A 17,794-nucleotide genomic window follows, 5' to 3' on the forward strand; every position below is an offset into this window, starting at 1 on the left:
TGTATATACCACTGTGCGGGCTGTGCTGTATATACCACTGTGCAGGCTGTGTGGTATATACCACTGTGCGGGCTGTGCTGGATATACCACTGTGCGGGCTGTGCTGGATATACCACTGTGCGGGCTGTGCTGTATATACCACTGTGCAGGCTGTGCTGTATATACCACTGTGTGGGCTGTGCTGGCTATACCACTGTGCGGGCTGTGCTGGATATACCACTGTGCGGGCTGTGCTGGATATACCACTGTGTGGGCTGTGCTGGATATACCACTGTGTGGGCTGTGCTGGATATACCACTGTGCTGGCTGTGCTGGATATACTACTGTGCGGGCTGTGCTGTATATACTACTCTGTGGGCTGTGCTGTATATACTACTGTGTGGGCTGTGCTGTATATACTACTGTGTGGGCTGTGCTGTATATACTACTGTTTGGGCTGTGCTGTATATACTACTGTGTGGGCTGTGCTGTATACTGCTGTGTGGGCTGTGTTATCTACTATGCGGGCTGTGCTATATACTATGCGGGCTTTGCTATATACTATGGGGAGTATATTATCTTCTATGGGGAGGCCATGCTATGTACTATGTGGCTGTGGTATATACTGTTGTGGGGGTATATTGTATTCTATGGAGGGAGGTTGGGTTATATACTATATTATGGGGAGGTGGGCTGTATTATATTCTATGGGGTTACATTATACTCTGTGGGGTGGCTGCATTATACTCTGTGCGGTGGCTGCATTATACTGTGGGGTGGCTGCATTATACTCTGTGGTTGCCGCATTATATTCTGTAGGGTGGTGGCTACATTATACTATATGTGAGCTGCATTATACTGTATCGAGGACTATGGGGAATACGTTATACTATATAAAGAACTATGGGGTGCATTATACTATGGGAAGTGAATTGTACTACATGGATGACTATGGCGGTGCATTATGCTATATGGAGCACTATGAGGAGTGTATTATACTATATGGAGGACTATGAGGAGTGTATTATACTATGTTGAGGACTGAGCAGTGTATTTTAATATATGGAGGACTATAGGGAGTGTATTATACTATATGGAGGACTGTGGGGTGTATTTTACTAAACCAGTAAAATGCTGCATATTCAGATTGTTTTTGCCGGAACAAAAATCATTGTTCTCAGCAGCACATTGCCGCTGTAAACTGTAGATGTGCTGCTGATAACATGATACTGTATGGGGATCGGTTAGTGATCTGTTAGTGATCGTTCTGTCCCATCATTCTTTCTCAGACGGTGGAAAGAGGCATTCAGTATTGTCGATCAAACTCATTTAGCGGCCTGAACTCAGCGCTTGTAAATACAACCGAAATGCTTCTGTGTGATGTGCAATATGTTAGCATTTGGTGCCCCATTTTAAACTTTGCCTAGGGCCCCACTTTGCCTAAAATCAGCCCTGCCTACAAGTGTACAAAGATATTATACAGTCACCATGTGACAAGTGGGCCTGTGTAACTTCAAATGCCAGGGCTGAATTTTAGTCCCAGTCCGGCCCTGATTTCAAGTGTTCTCATTTGACATTGATAAGTGTGCCTACTGTATTTGTTCTTTAGGAAAGAAAGCACTTATCGTAAGTATGTCCACAACCTTATCTTCAGTTTATGCTATGCATTTCTTTCAATAAAACAAACATTAGCCTCAGTTCACTAGGTACATTTATGGAAAATGAAAGACGTACAATGGTCTGGTGCTTACACGTGCAAAGATCTTTGGAAAATGAATGAATAGACAATAGCCTCCAACCGTGATTGCGGAGAATTGTGGGTATAGATTTTTAGCGATGCACATATAGTCTCAGTCCAAATCTATCATTACTGATCCATGCCGAGACTGGCACTTCAAAAAAAAAAAAGTTAGCTCATTTCATTCACATAGCTCAGCTTTTATATAACACTACATCTATTGACTTATGTTTTAGTAGAAATCAAGATTAATTTTCCCTCAAGGAAAGCTTTGTTTCGAACGAATAGGATCAATAACCTGCTTGTTCTTTTCAACAATGGTCAATCTGAAGTTCTTCTGTAATGGAATTTTCAAAATAGACATTTGCCTGATCTATCTGTAGCCAGACTATGATATTTAACCAGTTCATGGACAGCTACATTACGTGGCTAGACTGGAGCAACCTAATAAAATAAGTTACCTATCACTGTCAGTATGCTCTGTTCTTTGAAGATATAAGGTGAATCTAGAGAATCTGTCACAACCTGCTTCCTCCTGGGAACCCTGTAACAATATGTTAAGGAGTAGGACTCATTCCCACTTGCAATGAAATTGGACAAATGCAATCCGATTAAAAATCAGATTGCATTTGGACCAATGTTATTCTATCAGTGTGTGCATGCTGTCAGGATTCTCTGGTGCCAGTGATTTGCATACAAGTGGTCACCTGCTGACTAGACATGAGTGGCCTCACTAAAGGTACCGTCACATTTAGCGATGCTGCAGCGATCCAGACAACGATGCCGATCGCTGCAGCGTCGCTGTTTGGTCGCTGGAGAGCTGTCACACTCCAGCGACTAACGATGCCGGTCCCCTGGTAACCAGGGTAAACATCGGGTTACTAAGCGCAGGGCTGCGCTTAGTAACCCGATGTTTACCCTGGTTACCAGCATAAACGTAAAAAAAAAAAAACACTACATACTTACCTTCCGGTGTCTGTCCCCCGGCGCTGTGCTTCTCTGCACTGACTGTGAGCGCCAGCCGGAAAGCAGAACAGTGAGGTCACCACTGTGCTCTGCTTTCTGGCTGGCCGGTGCTCACAGTGTAGAGAAGCACAGCGCCGGAGGACAGACAGCGGAAGGTAAGTATGTAGTGTTTGGGGTTTTTTTACGTTTACGCTGGTAACCAGGGTAAACATCTAGTTACTAAGCGCGGCCCTGCGCTTAGTAACCTGATGTTTACCCTGGTTAAAAGTGAAGACATCGCTGAATCGGCGTCACACACGCCGATTCAGCGATGTCTGCAGGAGGTCCAGCGACGAAATAAAGTGCTGTATTTTCTGCTCCGACCAACGATGGCACAGCAGGATCTTGATCGCTGCTGCCTGTCAAACTCAACGATATCGCTAGCCAGGACGCTGCAACGTCACGGATCGCTAGCGATATCGTTCAGTGTGACGGTACCTTAACATCTGGTGATAATGTGGCCAGAAGTATCCAAATCACATACTTATGCAAAGGAGAATCCGAAAAATGTGCGCTGCATGCACTGTGAGAATTCAGAAGCCTGCAGCCACCTATAGTGACTGCAATCCTAATAGCGTGTAATATCCTCACTGATTCAGCTCCACTTGCTGGTTCCAGCAGTCATTACATGGCCGCTTCACTCATATGCGATTTTCATACTTATGCTGTTATGTGACAACTAGCTTTTCTTCCTGCTTCTCTCAGTTTTTCACTTAACATTGAATTTGTGAGAGCAGCTTGTCAGCACGTGACTAAGTGTGCAAATCGCATATGTGCCTCGGGGGGGGATGGGGCGGAGGATGGATGCGCCAAACAGAATTCTTGCCCCGAGTGCCAGAAAACCAAGAAACACCTCTGGGTATAAGAATCCTTCTCTTTGATTCTGACCTTGCCAGTGATAGTTTTACCAATTCTTGGTTTGGAGTTGTTTGAGTGTTCAGAGTTTGTAGCAGGCGATTGGAGTTGTAATCAGGATATTTGGCGTGGATTTGGTTTGTGTGAGTCCTCCTAATCCTCTTCTCATTTATTTTTTTCTCACCTATTCCTTCCTTGTATCCCAATTGGTTGTTTGGTGAGTGTACTCCACCATGAGGAGTAATCCGGGGGACAGGGATAGCCTACGCTTCCCCTTGCTCAAGGGACAGGGTAGGTGACCATTGTCTCTGGCAATAATGTGACACAGTGTAAAGCCTTAAAAAAATTGAATTTCTGTTTATTTATTTTTCCTTTCACAAATCAAACTAAAAACTGAACCAAATATGTTTATACAGTCATGGCAAAAAGTATTAACACCCCTGCAATTCTGTCAGATAATACTCATTTTCTTCCTGAAAATGATAGCAAACACAAATTATTTGGTATTATTACCTTCATTTAATTTGTCTTAAATGATAAAACACAAAAAGTATTGTCCTAAAGCCAAATTGGATATTATTCCACACCATACATAAAAAGGGGGTGGACAAAAATATTGGCACTGTTCAAAAATCATGTGATGCTTCTCTAATTTGTGTAATTAACAGCACCTGTAACTTACCTGTGGCACCTAACAGGTGTTGGCAATAACTAAATCACACTTGCAGCCAGTTGACATGGATTAAAGTTGACTAAACCTCTGTCCTGTGTCCTTGTGTGTACCACATTGAGCATGGAGAAAAGAAAGAAGACCAAAGAACTGTCTGAGGACTTGAGAAACCAAATTGTGAGGAAGCATGAGCAATCTCAAGGCTACAAGTTCATCTCCAAAGACCTGAATGTTCCTGTGTCTACCGTGCGCAGTGTCATCAAGAAGTGTAAAGCTCATGGCACTGTGGCTAACCTCCCTAGATGTGGACGAAAAAGAAAAATTGACAAGAGATTTCAACGCAACATTGTGCGGATGTTGGATAAAGAACCTCGACTAACATCCAATCAAGTTCAAGCTGCCTTGCAGTCCGAGGGTACAACAGTGTGAACCTGTACTATCTGTCGGCATCTGAATGAAAAGGGACTGTATGGTAGGAGAACCAGGAAGACCCCACTTCTTACCCCGAGACATAAAACAGCAAGGCTGGAGTTTGCCAAAACTTACCTGAAAAAGCCTAAAATGTTTTGGAAGAATGTTCTCTGGTCAGATGAGACAAAAGTAGAGCTTTTTGGGCAAAGGCATCAACATAGAGTTTACAGGAGAAAAAAAGAGGCATTCAAAGAAAAGAACACGGTCCCTACAGTCAAACATGGCGGAGGTTCCCTGATGTTTTGGGGTTGCTTTGCTGCCTCTGGCACTGGACTGCTTGACCGTGTGCATGGCATTATGAAGTCTGAAGACTACCAACAAATTTTGCAGCATAATGTAGGGCCCAGTGTGAAAAAGCTGGGTCTCCCTCAGAGGTCATGGGTCTTCCAGCAGGACAATGACCCAAAACACACTTCAAAAAGCACTAGAAAATGGTTTGAGAGAAAGCATTGGAGACTTCAAAGGTGGCCAGCAATGAGTCCAGACCTGAATCCCATAGAACACCTGTGGAGAGATCTAAAAATGGCAGTTTGGAGAAGGCACCCTTCAAATATCAGGGACCTGGAGCAGTTTGCAAAAGAAGAATGGTCTACAATTCCAGCAGAGCTTTGTAAGAAACTCATTGATGGTTACCGGAAGCGGTTGGTCGCAGTTATTTTGGCTAAAGGTTGTGCAACCAAGTATTAGGCTGAGGGTGCCAATACTTTTGTCTGGCCCATTTTTGGAGTTTTGTGTGAAATGATCAATGTTTTGCTTTTTGCTTCATTCTCTTTTGTGTTTTTTCATTTAAGACAAATTAAATGAAAATAATAATACCAAATAATTTGTGTTTGCAATCATTTTCAGGAGGAAAATGAGTATTATCTGACAGAATTGCAGGGGTGTCAATACTTTTGGCCATGACTGTTAAAGCTAAAAATGTAACAAAAATTGACCTCATTCTGTAAAAACAAGCCCTTGCTCATGTCTATCATCTCACAGTGGAAATATAGGGGTTTTCCACATCAATGGTAGCACAAAGGCTCTGAAAAAACATGTCTTCCAAAAAACAACCCTCCAAGTTCCATACATTCAAAGCGAAATTCCCCATTCCTTCTGAATCATTAAGTGCATCTAAGCCGCTGTTGACATCCACATGGCACTAATGTAACAAGGTGGCACGGGTTGGTAGCCATAGCGGAGTCCACTAGGTCACAGTCAGTGAGCACCCCGGCCCCTTGCACATGAAATTACAGTTCTAGTCCCAGCCCTGGGTCACGGTGGGTTACCTCAGATATCTGGGTCCTCTCCATGCTGGAACGGATGCACCACGAGTCACACGTTGTAGGGCCCAACAGTGGCAACATGTATTTAAAGGTCCACTGTCACCCCCTCCAGCCGTTATAAACTAAAAGAGCCACCTTGTGCAGCAGTAATGCTGCATTCTAAGAAGGTGGCTTTTTTAGTTTTGTGTTCATGTATTACTAAAATAAAGCGCTTTGAAACTTTTCAAAACTACCTATCTTTGTCCATGGAGGCGGGTCTGAAGCCTCCTCTGTGAAGCGCCCAACTGGCGTCACTCATCTCTTCTGGGGCGATGGTCGCCACCCCCTGTGCGCTGTTCTTCTTAAATCCGACGCCTGCGCTGTGTGTGCCTGTCTGGGGCAGGCGCATAGAGAATTGACAGTCATAGCTCAGATGCCGGGTTCCTGACTGCGCCTGTGCGGGCAGTGCGGCCACCCTGTTACTGAATCCCCGCACTGTGTTATGCATTATGCACAGTGCGGGGCTGGGATTCCTAGGCATGCGCACTGCGCTTGTCAGACGCCCCCCCCCAGGTTCCCCGCCTTCCAGCGTCGGTCTGTGCAGGAATCTGCCCAGGAATCCCAGCCCCGCACTGTGCATAATGCATAACACAGTGCGGGGCGGGGATTCAGTAACAGGGTGGCCGCACTGCCCGCACAGTCGCAGTCAGGAACCCGGCATCTGAGCTATGACGGCCAATGAACACTGCGCCTGCCCCAGGCAGGCACGCACAGCGCAGGCGCCGGATTTAAGAAGAACAGCGCGCAGGGGGCGGCGACCATCGCCCCAGAAGAGATGAGTGACGGCAGTTGGGCGCTTCACAGAGGAGGCTTCAGACCCGCCTCCATGGACAAAGATAGGTATTTTTGAAAAGTTTTAAAGCGCTTTATTTTAGCAATACATGAACACAAAACTAAAAGAGCCACCTTGTTAGAATGCAGCATTACTGCTGCACAAGGTGGCTCTTTTAGTTTATAACGGCTGGAGGGGGTGACTGTGGACCTTTAATAAAGGTGATGAAGAAAGGAAGGTACAATTCCTGAGCTATCCCTATCTCCAGCAAGGCCTGTGGCAGCAGAAGCAGTAGCTCCAGATGGAGTGTCCCCACGTCAGGGCAGTGGGGTACTCAGAGCCGGGTCCTCCGGTTCTCGTCAGGGATGTCACGGTGGCCTGACCCGGTCCGTGGCCCTTTGAGGGGCGTCTAATAAAAGGATGAAAGTTTATAGGATAATGTTCATGACACCACCTGTGGTATTCGGTCAGGGTGACCGACGCTGCTTAGGGGTCCGCTGGGGTGATGTTATGGCAGCTAGAGGGTATACCTTCCCACAGGTGAAGTGTATCCCCAGGGCTTCCCATAGTGTAGATGGTGAATGGTGGATGTTGTAAGGCGCAGTGAATAATGAGAACACAAGGTTGCAGTCTCTTTACCTTTACTGAAGGCTTCAGTGTCCACAGTCCAGAGCACCAGATCACTGGGTAGGCAGAGTCCGGTCGGTCTGAAGGCAAATCCAGAGTCCCCTTATTCAGGTGGAAATCAGTAGCCTTCCTCTAGCGCCTGAGTGTTGTAGTCCCTCCCTGCTGAGCTTCTCGGTGAGGTCCTCACAACTGATGTTGGTGTTCTAGATGTTATGTCTCTTTCTCTCTGTCCCCCAGATGGAAAGGATAGGACAAACCCGTATGACTGATGGCCTGAGGCTTTTTATAGGGACCCTACGACGCCCCAGCCCCCACAAGTTGCAACCGTACCTCCTGAGTATGGGTCGGGCAACTAATATGGAACAAGCTGTCTTGTCAGTCTCTGAAGCAAGGCTTGGAGACGATTGCTCCCTCGGTGTTCTGGCTACCGGCTTCTGCGCCTCAGAAGGAGGCAGCCTTTTACAGGGCAGAACTCCTTCTGGTTTTCTCTCCTTTCGCTATGACTTCGTTTCTCACTCTCAGCAACGCAATTCCCTTCGTGTCCTTTCTTAGGATGCTGCCGCATGTGGGGCAGGCGCAGCTCCGTGGCCTTCTATCTAGGCCTCTGACAGGATCCTACCCCTGTCAGGGACCTCTCTGTCTGCAATGGTTTGATGTTCCTCCTTTCCCCTGTCTACCTGACAGGTGCTGCCTGGGTGAAGCCCAGTCAGCTTCTGACTCGGTCAATCCCCAGCCAGCTTCTGCCTAACTTCCTATCCAAGCCACCAGTTTTACCCAATTGTGAGGAGTGCCCTAATAGATAGGAGCATAGCTCCCCCTGGTGGACTTTAGTGTGAAGTGTGTTGTGTGGTTTGTGATACCTGGTAAGGTGATCTCCTTTATTGCCCTCAGTCGTAACATCACTCCCCTGGTGGAAGAATGACAAATTCCAGGAGCTGCAAGTCTCTTGGGTAACTCCCAAGCAGATCCCAGGAGCTGCAAATCTCTTGTGGTGCACACATGCAGTCCCTTCACACTGCACATGTGCAACCGGCATAACTCACATTTTTCCTTAAAGGGGCCACGTCAATCAATTCACAGCCGCTGGTTACGGTAATGGGCCGCATGCGGACCGTGTACCACAATATCAGTGTGAGACGAGGATCCGCTTGAGGAGGAGTCGCCACTATTTGTTCTGCTCCACACCCCCTCCAGCGGTGGTCCCATAGCTCCCAAAGCTTTTGGCTCTGCTGTCACATTTGCTCCTCACTGCGTCTAGGCTCTCTCCTGCACATCTGCAGAGACTGCGGCCATTGCAACCGACCACTCATCATCTTGGGCCCTCTGCGGTATCTTGGGGTCCCTGCTCTTTAACAAAAGTAATGTGGTCCAGTAGATGAAGGGGACCTCTGGAGATCATGGACCCAGCATTCACAAAGACCTTTTCTCCTGCCTGGGTCTCCAGAATGAATTCATATCCTTTTGCCAGGTCGAGATGCCAGATCACTCCGCTGGTTATCCGGTCAGCTGCAGCTCCCCCACCAGGGCACTTCCATTCTCTGACAATGCAATGCGGCATTCCTCGCTCTCCACTGGCCACTTGAAAGGATGCCACTCTCTCAGCTCCTCCAACCACTCTGCCTCAAAACGCAAGCTGGTCTCCGCCCGGGCCACGAATCACCTCTAGTCCTGGCAATTGATGCCAACGCTGAAAGCTGTGCTGCCCCTCTCTATATCAGCAGGTAATGCTGTCTCTCTTGCAAACATACTGTCTGGTCTCTTTGGATTCCACCCATTCTTGGGTGTGGACACTTCCTGCGGCTCCACCTGTTTCTCCAGATTCTGTTGCAGAGGCAGGAGATATCTCTTCGACTGCACCCATTTTGGGTGGGCATCCATCACAGTAGGGCCTTCTTTCCTTTGGCACCAATTTTCTCGCAAGATGCCCATGAAAGGCGACACCCTCCTGCACTTTCACGCCACTGACCTCCATCTTCTGGCCAGTTTTCGGCACCATCTTGCAATCACTGTAAGCCGCCATCTTTAATTCCTTCATGGCGGGCAACAAATCATAGATCTCAGGCTCAAAGTCTCTGTCAGCCACCATTTTTGACACTTTCATGGCAGTCAACAAATCACAAATCTCAGGCTCAAAGTCACTGTTAGCTGTCATCTCCAATTCTTTCATGGCGGTCAACAATGCACACATCTCAGGCATTTCCTCCATCAGGGTTGCAAGACTGCTGGGGTCAATCCTGCCAACTATGCCAAATGTAACAAGTTGGCATGGGGTGTTAGTCATAGCCGAGTCCACTAGGTCACAGTCAGTGAGCCCCCCAGCCCCTTGCACATGAAATGACAGTTCTAGACCCAGCCCCGGGTCACAGTGGGTTATCTCAGACATCTGGGTCCTCTCCATGCTGGAACGGATGCAGCACGCATCACATGTTGTAGGGCCCAACAGTGGCAACTTGTATATGTGACGCCCAGGAGACCGGGGTACCCAGCACCGGACCAATGGGGTCTGTCTCTTGAGGGGGATGTCACGGGTGGCTTGACCCGGTGCTGTGGCCTCAGACAAATGCACAGCATAAGGGGTACCATGAGGGAACAGGCACTTACTTGATCAGCAGCAAGTTCTCCCAGCGGTGATGATCCCGATCCTGGATAGATGGCTATTGTCCAAATGAAAGACTGAGTCACTGAAACATTTAACCAGTTTACTTCAACATAAAGGGATTTACAACCAGTCCTGTCACCGGAGTCTGTATGGGAACTCTGAGTTACTTTGACCCTGCCGGGGTCTTCGCCTCTTATTGTACGCAGTTTCTGTGTGGCCCTGCTGCTGTATGTGAACTGGCTGCCGGCCCAATCTGTCTCCTCCGGGTCCTGGTTCGACGGGCAACCCGAGTCCTTTTATCGGCTTACCCCCTCCGTGAGTACCGCTGAACTCTGTGTCTGTTGCTGCATCCGGCACTAGTGAACCTGATATCACCTCACGTTTTTCCGGTTGCTGTATTATATATAATGAATACAGCCACGGATCCGGTATCCGTCTTTGCGCCTGTTCTGAGTACTGATTAATGCTACCCGGTTTTCACAATATCCTTTTTCTCTGTCCCTCTTCTCCTCAGGCCGGTGATTTGGGCCTGGAAACCGTCATAGGGCTGTTAGAAATTCAGCTGTATGACCTCTCACTTTCAGCTCCTTCAGTTCTTTTTTCAGACCAGAATGGATCAAGGGGAGTCTCTGGAGCTCCCCCTTCTGGCCGGAGGTGGTAGTGCAGTCTTGCTATTTTAGTATTTGTATTTAGTGTCAGTAACTATTTTTGTGGCAAATACCCCTAGGGGTGCCGCATTTATAATAAAGGTGATGAAAAAAGGAAGGTACAATCCCTGAGCTGTACCTATCTCCAGCAAGGGCTGCAGCAGCAGAGGCAGTTGCTCCAGACAAATTCCAGGAGCTGCAAGTCTCTTGAATAACTCCCAGGCAGATCCCAGGAGCAAGTCTCTTGTGGGGCACACACGCAGTCCCTGTGCCCGCTCTCCGACAGTCCCCTGGCAGCTCTGTTCCCCTCCAGGGGTATGGCCAGTTCCCAGCAGGGGAGCACACCTTGCCACAGGCAAGCTGCCTGGACAACCAGTTGCAGACAGGGACCTGTCTGCTTGGAAGCTGCTAGCCCAGCCGCCTCCTGGGTTAACCCCTTCTGTCCCTGCCTCTAACTTGTGCATGTCAAAGACAGCACACTACAGTACACGTTAATAACAATGCAAAGCACAAGGAGCATCACAGCACATACATTACAATGATACAGCATAAAGACATCACAAACACAGTACATCACATGAAAATAGCATTAATGCATTAATAAACAAGCACACCGTCCCGTTACTGCATAAGGCCGGCGTCACACACAGCGTATGAAAATACGGTCCGTATATTACGGCCGTAATACGCTGAAAAGTCCCGAAAATAGTGGTCCATAGCTCCTCCGTAGGCAGGGTGTTTCAGCGTTTTTTGCGCATGGCATCCTCCGTATGTAATCCGTATGTCATCCGTACTGCGTATTTTTATCGCAGGCTTGCAAAACCGACATACGGATATACAAGGGATCCATGTGTAAAAAAAAAAAAAAAACACATATACTGTCTATATATATATATACAGTGGGGCAAAAAAGTATTTAGTCAGTCAGCAATAGTGCAAGTTCCACCACTTAAAAAGATGAGAGGCGTCTGTAATTTACATCATAGGTAGACCTCAACTATGGGAGACAAACTGAGAAAAAAAAATCCAGAAAATCACATTGTCTGTTTTTTTAACATTTTATTTGCATATTATGGTGGAAAATAAGTATTTGGTCAGAAACAAAATTTCATCTCAATACTTTGTAATATATCCTTTTTTGGCAATGACAGAGGTCAAACGTTTTCTGTAAGTCTTCACAAGGTTGCCACACACTGTTGTTAGTATGTTGGCCCATTCCTCCATGCAGATCTCCTCTAGAGCAGTGATGTTTTTGGCTTTTCGCTTGGCAACACGGACTTTCAACTCTCTCCAAAGGTTTTCTATAGGGTTGAGATCTGGAGACTGGCTAGGCCACTCCAGGAACTTGAAATGTTTCTTACAAAGCCACTCCTTCGTTGCCCTGGCGGTTTGCTTTGGATCATTGTCATGTTGAAAGACCCAGCCACGTTTCATCTTCAATGCCCTTGCTGATGGAAGGAGGTTTGCACTCAAAATCTCACGGTACATGGCCCCATTCATTTTTTCATGTACCCGGATCAGTCGTCCTGGCCCCTTTTCAGAGAAACAGCCCCAAAGCATGATGTTTCCACCACCATGCTTTACAGTAGGTATGGTGTTTGATGGATGCAACTCAGTATTCTTTTTCCTCCAAACACGACAAGTTGTTTTTCTACCAAACAGTTCCAGTTTGGTTTCATCAGACCATAGGACATTCTCCCAAAACTCCTCTGGATCATCCAAATGCTCTCTAGCAAACTTCAGACAGGCCCGGACATGTACTGGCTTAAGCAGTGGGACACGTCTGGCACTGCAGGATCTGAGTCCATGGTGGCGTAGTGTGTTACTTATGGTAGGCCTTGTTACATTGGTCCCAGCTCTCTGCAGTTCATTCACTAGGTCCCCTTGCGTGGTTCTGGGATTTTTGCTCACCGTTCTTGTGATCATTCTGACCCCACGGGGTGAGATTTTGCGTGGAGCCCCAGATCGAGGGAGATTATCAGTGGTCTTGTATGTCTTCCATTTTCTAAGTATTGCTCCCACTGTTGATTTCTTCACTCCAAGCTGGTTGGCTATTGCAGATTCAGTCTTCCCAGCCTGGTGCAGGGCTACAATTTTGTTTCTGGTGTCCTTTGACAGCTCTTTGGTCTTGACCATAGTGGAGTTTGGAGTCAGACTGTTTGAGGGTGTGCACAGGTGTCTTTTTATACTGATAACAAGTTTAAACAGGTGCCATTACTACAGGTAATGAGTGGAGGAAAGAGGAGACTCTTAAAGAAGAAGTTACAGGTCTGTGAGAGCCAGAAATCTTGATTGTTTGTTTCTGACCAAATACTTATTTTCCACCATAATATGCAAATAAAATGTTAAAAAAACAGACAATGTGATTTTCTGGATTTTTTTTTCTCAGTTTGTCTCCCATAGTTGAGGTCTACCTATGATGTAAATTACAGACGCCTCTCATCTTTTTAAGTGGTGGAACTTGCACTATTGCTGACTGACTAAATACTTTTTTGCCCCACTGTATATTAATATTTCATCCAGCGCGATATAGCAGAAAGCCGGTAATTCAATTACCGGCTTTTGCTTTCTCCTTCCTAAACCCGACATGATATGAGACCTGGTTTACATACAGTAAACCATCTCATATCACCATTTTTTTGCATATTCCACACTACTAATGTTAGTAGTGTGTCTATGCAAAATTTGGCCGTTCTAGCTAGTAAATTAAAGGGTTAAATGGCAGAAAACATTGGCGTGGGCTCCCGCACAATTTTCTCCACCAGAGTAGTAAAGCCAGTGACTGAGGGCAGATATTAATAGCCTGGAGAGGGTCCATGGTTTTTGGCCCCCCCCTGGCTAAAAACATCTGCCCCCAGCCACCCCAGAAAAGGCACATCTGGAAGATGCGCCTATTCTGGCACTTGGCCACTCTCTTCCCATTCCCGTGTAGCGGTGGGATATGGGGTAATGAAGGGTTAATGCCACCTTGCTATTGTAAGGTGACATTAAGCCTAATTAATAATGGAGAGGCGTCAATTATGACACCTATCCATTATTAATCCAATACTAGTAAAGGGTTAAAAAAAACACACACACACATTATTAAAAATTAATTTAATGAAAAAATCACAAAGATTGTTGTATTAATTTATTCTACTCTCAATCCACTCACTGAAGACCCTCGATCTTTAAAATAAATAAATAAATAAACCAACAATATACATACCTTCCGAGGATCTGTCACGTCCAACGCTGTAAATCCATCTGAAGGGGTTAAAATATTTTGCAGCCAGGAGTTCTGCTAATGCAGCGCTACTCCTGTCTGCAAAACCCCGGAGAATGTAGGTAAAGTAGGTCATTGACCTATATTTACCTGCATTTGCGGTGAGGCGCCCTCTGCTGGCTATTCCTAGATCGTGGGAACTTTCCTAGAAAGCTCCCTGGCTCGAGTTCATATGAGGACAACCAGCAGAGGGCGCCCTCTTATGATCTCGAGCCTGGGAGCTTTCTAGGAAAGTTCCCACGATCTAAGAACAGCCAGCAGAGGGCGCCTCACCGCAAATGCAGGTAAATATAGGTCAATGACCTACTTTACCTACATTCTCCGGGGTTTTGCAGACAGGAGTAGCGCTGCATTAGCAGAACTCCTGGCTGCAAAATATTTTAACCCCTTCAGATGGATTTACAGCGTTGGACGTGACAGATCCTCGGAAGGTATGTATAATGTATATTGTTGGTTCATTTTTTATTTTTTTTTACAGATCGAGGGTCTTCAGTGAGTGGATTGAGAGTAGAATAAATTAATACAACAATCTTTGTGATTTTTTCATTAAATTAATTTTTAATAATGTGTGTGTGTTTTTTTTTAACCCTTTACTAGTATTGGATTAATAATGGATAGGTGTCATAATTGACGCCTCTCCATTATTAATTAGGCTTAATATCACCTTACAATAGCAAGGTAGCATTAACCCTTCATTACCCCATATCCCACCGCTACACGGGAATGGGAAGAGAGTGGTCAAGTGCCAGAATAGGCGCATCTTCCAGATGTGCCTTTTCTGAGGTGGCTGGGGGCAGATGTTTTTAGCCAAGGGGGGCCAATAACCGTGGACCCTCTCCAGGCTATTAATATCTGCCCTAAGTCACTGGCTTTACTACTCTGGCGGAGAAAATTGTGCGGGAGCCCACGCCAATTTTTCTGCCATTTAACCCTTTAATTTACTAGCTAGAACGGCCAAATTTTGCATAGACACGCTACTAACATTAGTAGTGTGGAATATGCAAAAAAAATGGTGATATGAGATGGTTTACTGTATGTAGACCAGGTCTCATATCATGTCAGGTTTAGGAAGGAGAAAGCAAAAGCCGGTAATTGAATTACCGGCTTTCTGCTATATCGCGCTGGATGAAATAATAATATATACACATATATGTGTCTCAATGACATATATATATATATATATATATATATATATATACCTATTCTATGTGTACACATTTATTCTACCTATTCTACTGTAAGCTGTCAGTGTGATTTTACTGTACACCGCACTGAATTGCCGGCTTTTCTCTCTAACAGCGCTGCGTATTCCTCGCAAGTCACACTGCTGGTCCGTGTGTAATCCGTATTTTTGGGGCTTCCATAGACTTTAATTGACGTTTTATTTGTGCAATATGGTGACAAACGCAGCATGCTGCGATTTTCTACGGCCGTAGAAAGCCGTATAATACTGATCAATTTAATACGGCAGATAGGAGCAGGGGCATAGAGAATAATTGTGCCGTATGTTTTGCGAGTTTTACGGACATAGTTTCTGCGCTCTTACGTCCGTAAAACTCGCAAGTGTGACGCCGGCCTAAGGAGATGGGAGAGACGAGGCAGACGAGGGTCCCCACCACCTCCTTCCACTGACATAGCAGGGAAAGCCTACTTTACAATTTAAGAGGTGTATGTCTTCAGAAACATAAGCACTATTATGCATAGGCACTAAACTGGCATGATGGTGTCACTTTACGGGGTTCTGCTTTACCTGGCTCATTAAGGGCTCTGCAAATGGCACCTGTAAACTGTTTCAGCATGATTTGCTCTCCGAATGTCCAAATGTTGCCCTTTCTCTTCTGAGCCCTGCGTGTGACCAAACAGAACTATATGACCACATATGAGGTATTTTCACCCTGGGGAGAAATTATGTGCCAAATTGTACTGTCCATTTCCTCCTGTTATCCCTTGTAAAAATGAAAAATTTGTGACTAAAATAACATTTTAGCAGAAATTTGTTTTTGTTGTTTTATTGCCTAATTTATATATTTTAACGAAACATCCATGTGTTCAAGATGCTCATTGCACCTGCACCCCTAGATAAATCCCATAATAAGTGTAGTTTCTAAAATCGGGTCACTTTTTGTTTTAAGGGTTTTTTTCTTTTTCTTTTTTTTTTCTTTTTGTTGTTTTTTGGTATCTCGGGGATTTTTCAAATGTGACATGACATCCTTTTTCCAAGCAAATTTGTGCTCCAAAAGTCAAAGAGCACTCCCTCCCTTCCAAGCTCTGCCCAAACAGTAATTTCCTCCCACATATGGGTAATGCTTTTTTCGGGAGAAATAGAGTAATAAATTGTGAACTCATTTTATTCTAATATCCTTGTGAAAATGAAAAATTTGGCGCTACATCAAAATTTTAGTTGAATGGAATTTACGGTAACTAAATGACTTTTTTAATGTTTTAATGCTATGTTTTGTTAATTATTGTAAATCACTTTAAGGCCGGCGTCACACTAGAGAAGAATACAGACGAGCGAGAGGCGCAAAAGCAACGCATTGCACAAGGACCAATGTTTCTCTATGGGGCAGATCCTATCAGCTGTATATTTCTCGGCCGTATTTTACGGGTTGAGAAAATCGCAGAATGCTGCGTTTGTCAGTGTATTGTGCAAAAAATCCGCCAATGAAAGTCTATGGGGGCGAGAAAAATACGGACTGCACACGGACCATGCGTGTGACTTGCGAGAAATACACACCAGTGTTCTATAGAAAAGCCGATAATTCAGTGCGGTGTACAGTAAAATCACACTGACATGTTAGAATAGAATAGATAAAATAAATGTCTACACATAGAATAGGTATATAGATATATATGTCATTGACACACACACATATATTTATATTTAAAACAGACCTAGAGAGCATAAAAGCTGGTAATTCAATTGCCAACTTTTGCTATCTCCTTCCCAAACCCGACAGGATATGAGACATGGTTTACATACAGTAAACATTTCATATCCCTTATATTTTTACATATTCCTCACTAATAATGTTATAACTGTGTGTAAAATTTGGGAGCTGTAGGTGTTAAAATAAAGGGTTAAATCATGGAAAAAAAATTGGCATGGGCTCCCTCGCAATTTTCTCCGCCAGAGTGGGAAAGTCAGTGACTGAGGGCAGATATTAATAGCCTAGAGAGCGACTATGGCTATTGGCCCCCCTGGCTAAAAACATCTGCCCCCAGCCACCCCAGAAAAGGCACATCTGTAAGATGCGCCTATTCGGGCACTTAGCCTCTCTCTTCCCACTCCCGAGTAGCGGTGGGATATGGGGTAATAAGGGGTTAATGTCACCTTGCTAATGTAAGGTGACATTAAGCCAGGTTAATAATGGAGAGAGGTCAATAAGACACCTATCCGTTATTAATCCAATTATAATAAAAGGTTAAATAAAGGGTTATGCCTGGTGGCATAAACTCATATGAACTCTAGCGTGGGAATTTTTCTGAATATTTTCTCACGCTAGAGTTCATATGAGTTTATGCCACCAGGGGGCTCAGCACTGCAAGTCAACGAAGCTGCATTCCGTTCATTCCCCAGTTTTTACAGCCAGAGGTGGCTGCATTAGCAGGCTCCTGGTTGTAAAATTATTTAACCCCTTCAGATGGATTTACATTGGGGGACATGCCTGTACGGCGGATGGGTATGGGATATTGTTGTTTTTTTATTTTTCCTTTTTTTTTTCAGAAGATCAAGGGTCGTCAGTTGGATTGAAAGTACAATAAAGATATTAAAACCCCATGTGTTTATTTACTTCATTAAAATACTTTATTCATAATGTGTGTGTGTTTATTTAACCATTATATCTACTGTATTAATAAT

This window comes from Ranitomeya imitator, chromosome 1, assembly GCF_032444005.1.
Source record: "Ranitomeya imitator isolate aRanImi1 chromosome 1, aRanImi1.pri, whole genome shotgun sequence".
Taxonomy (NCBI): Eukaryota; Metazoa; Chordata; class Amphibia; order Anura; family Dendrobatidae; genus Ranitomeya; species Ranitomeya imitator.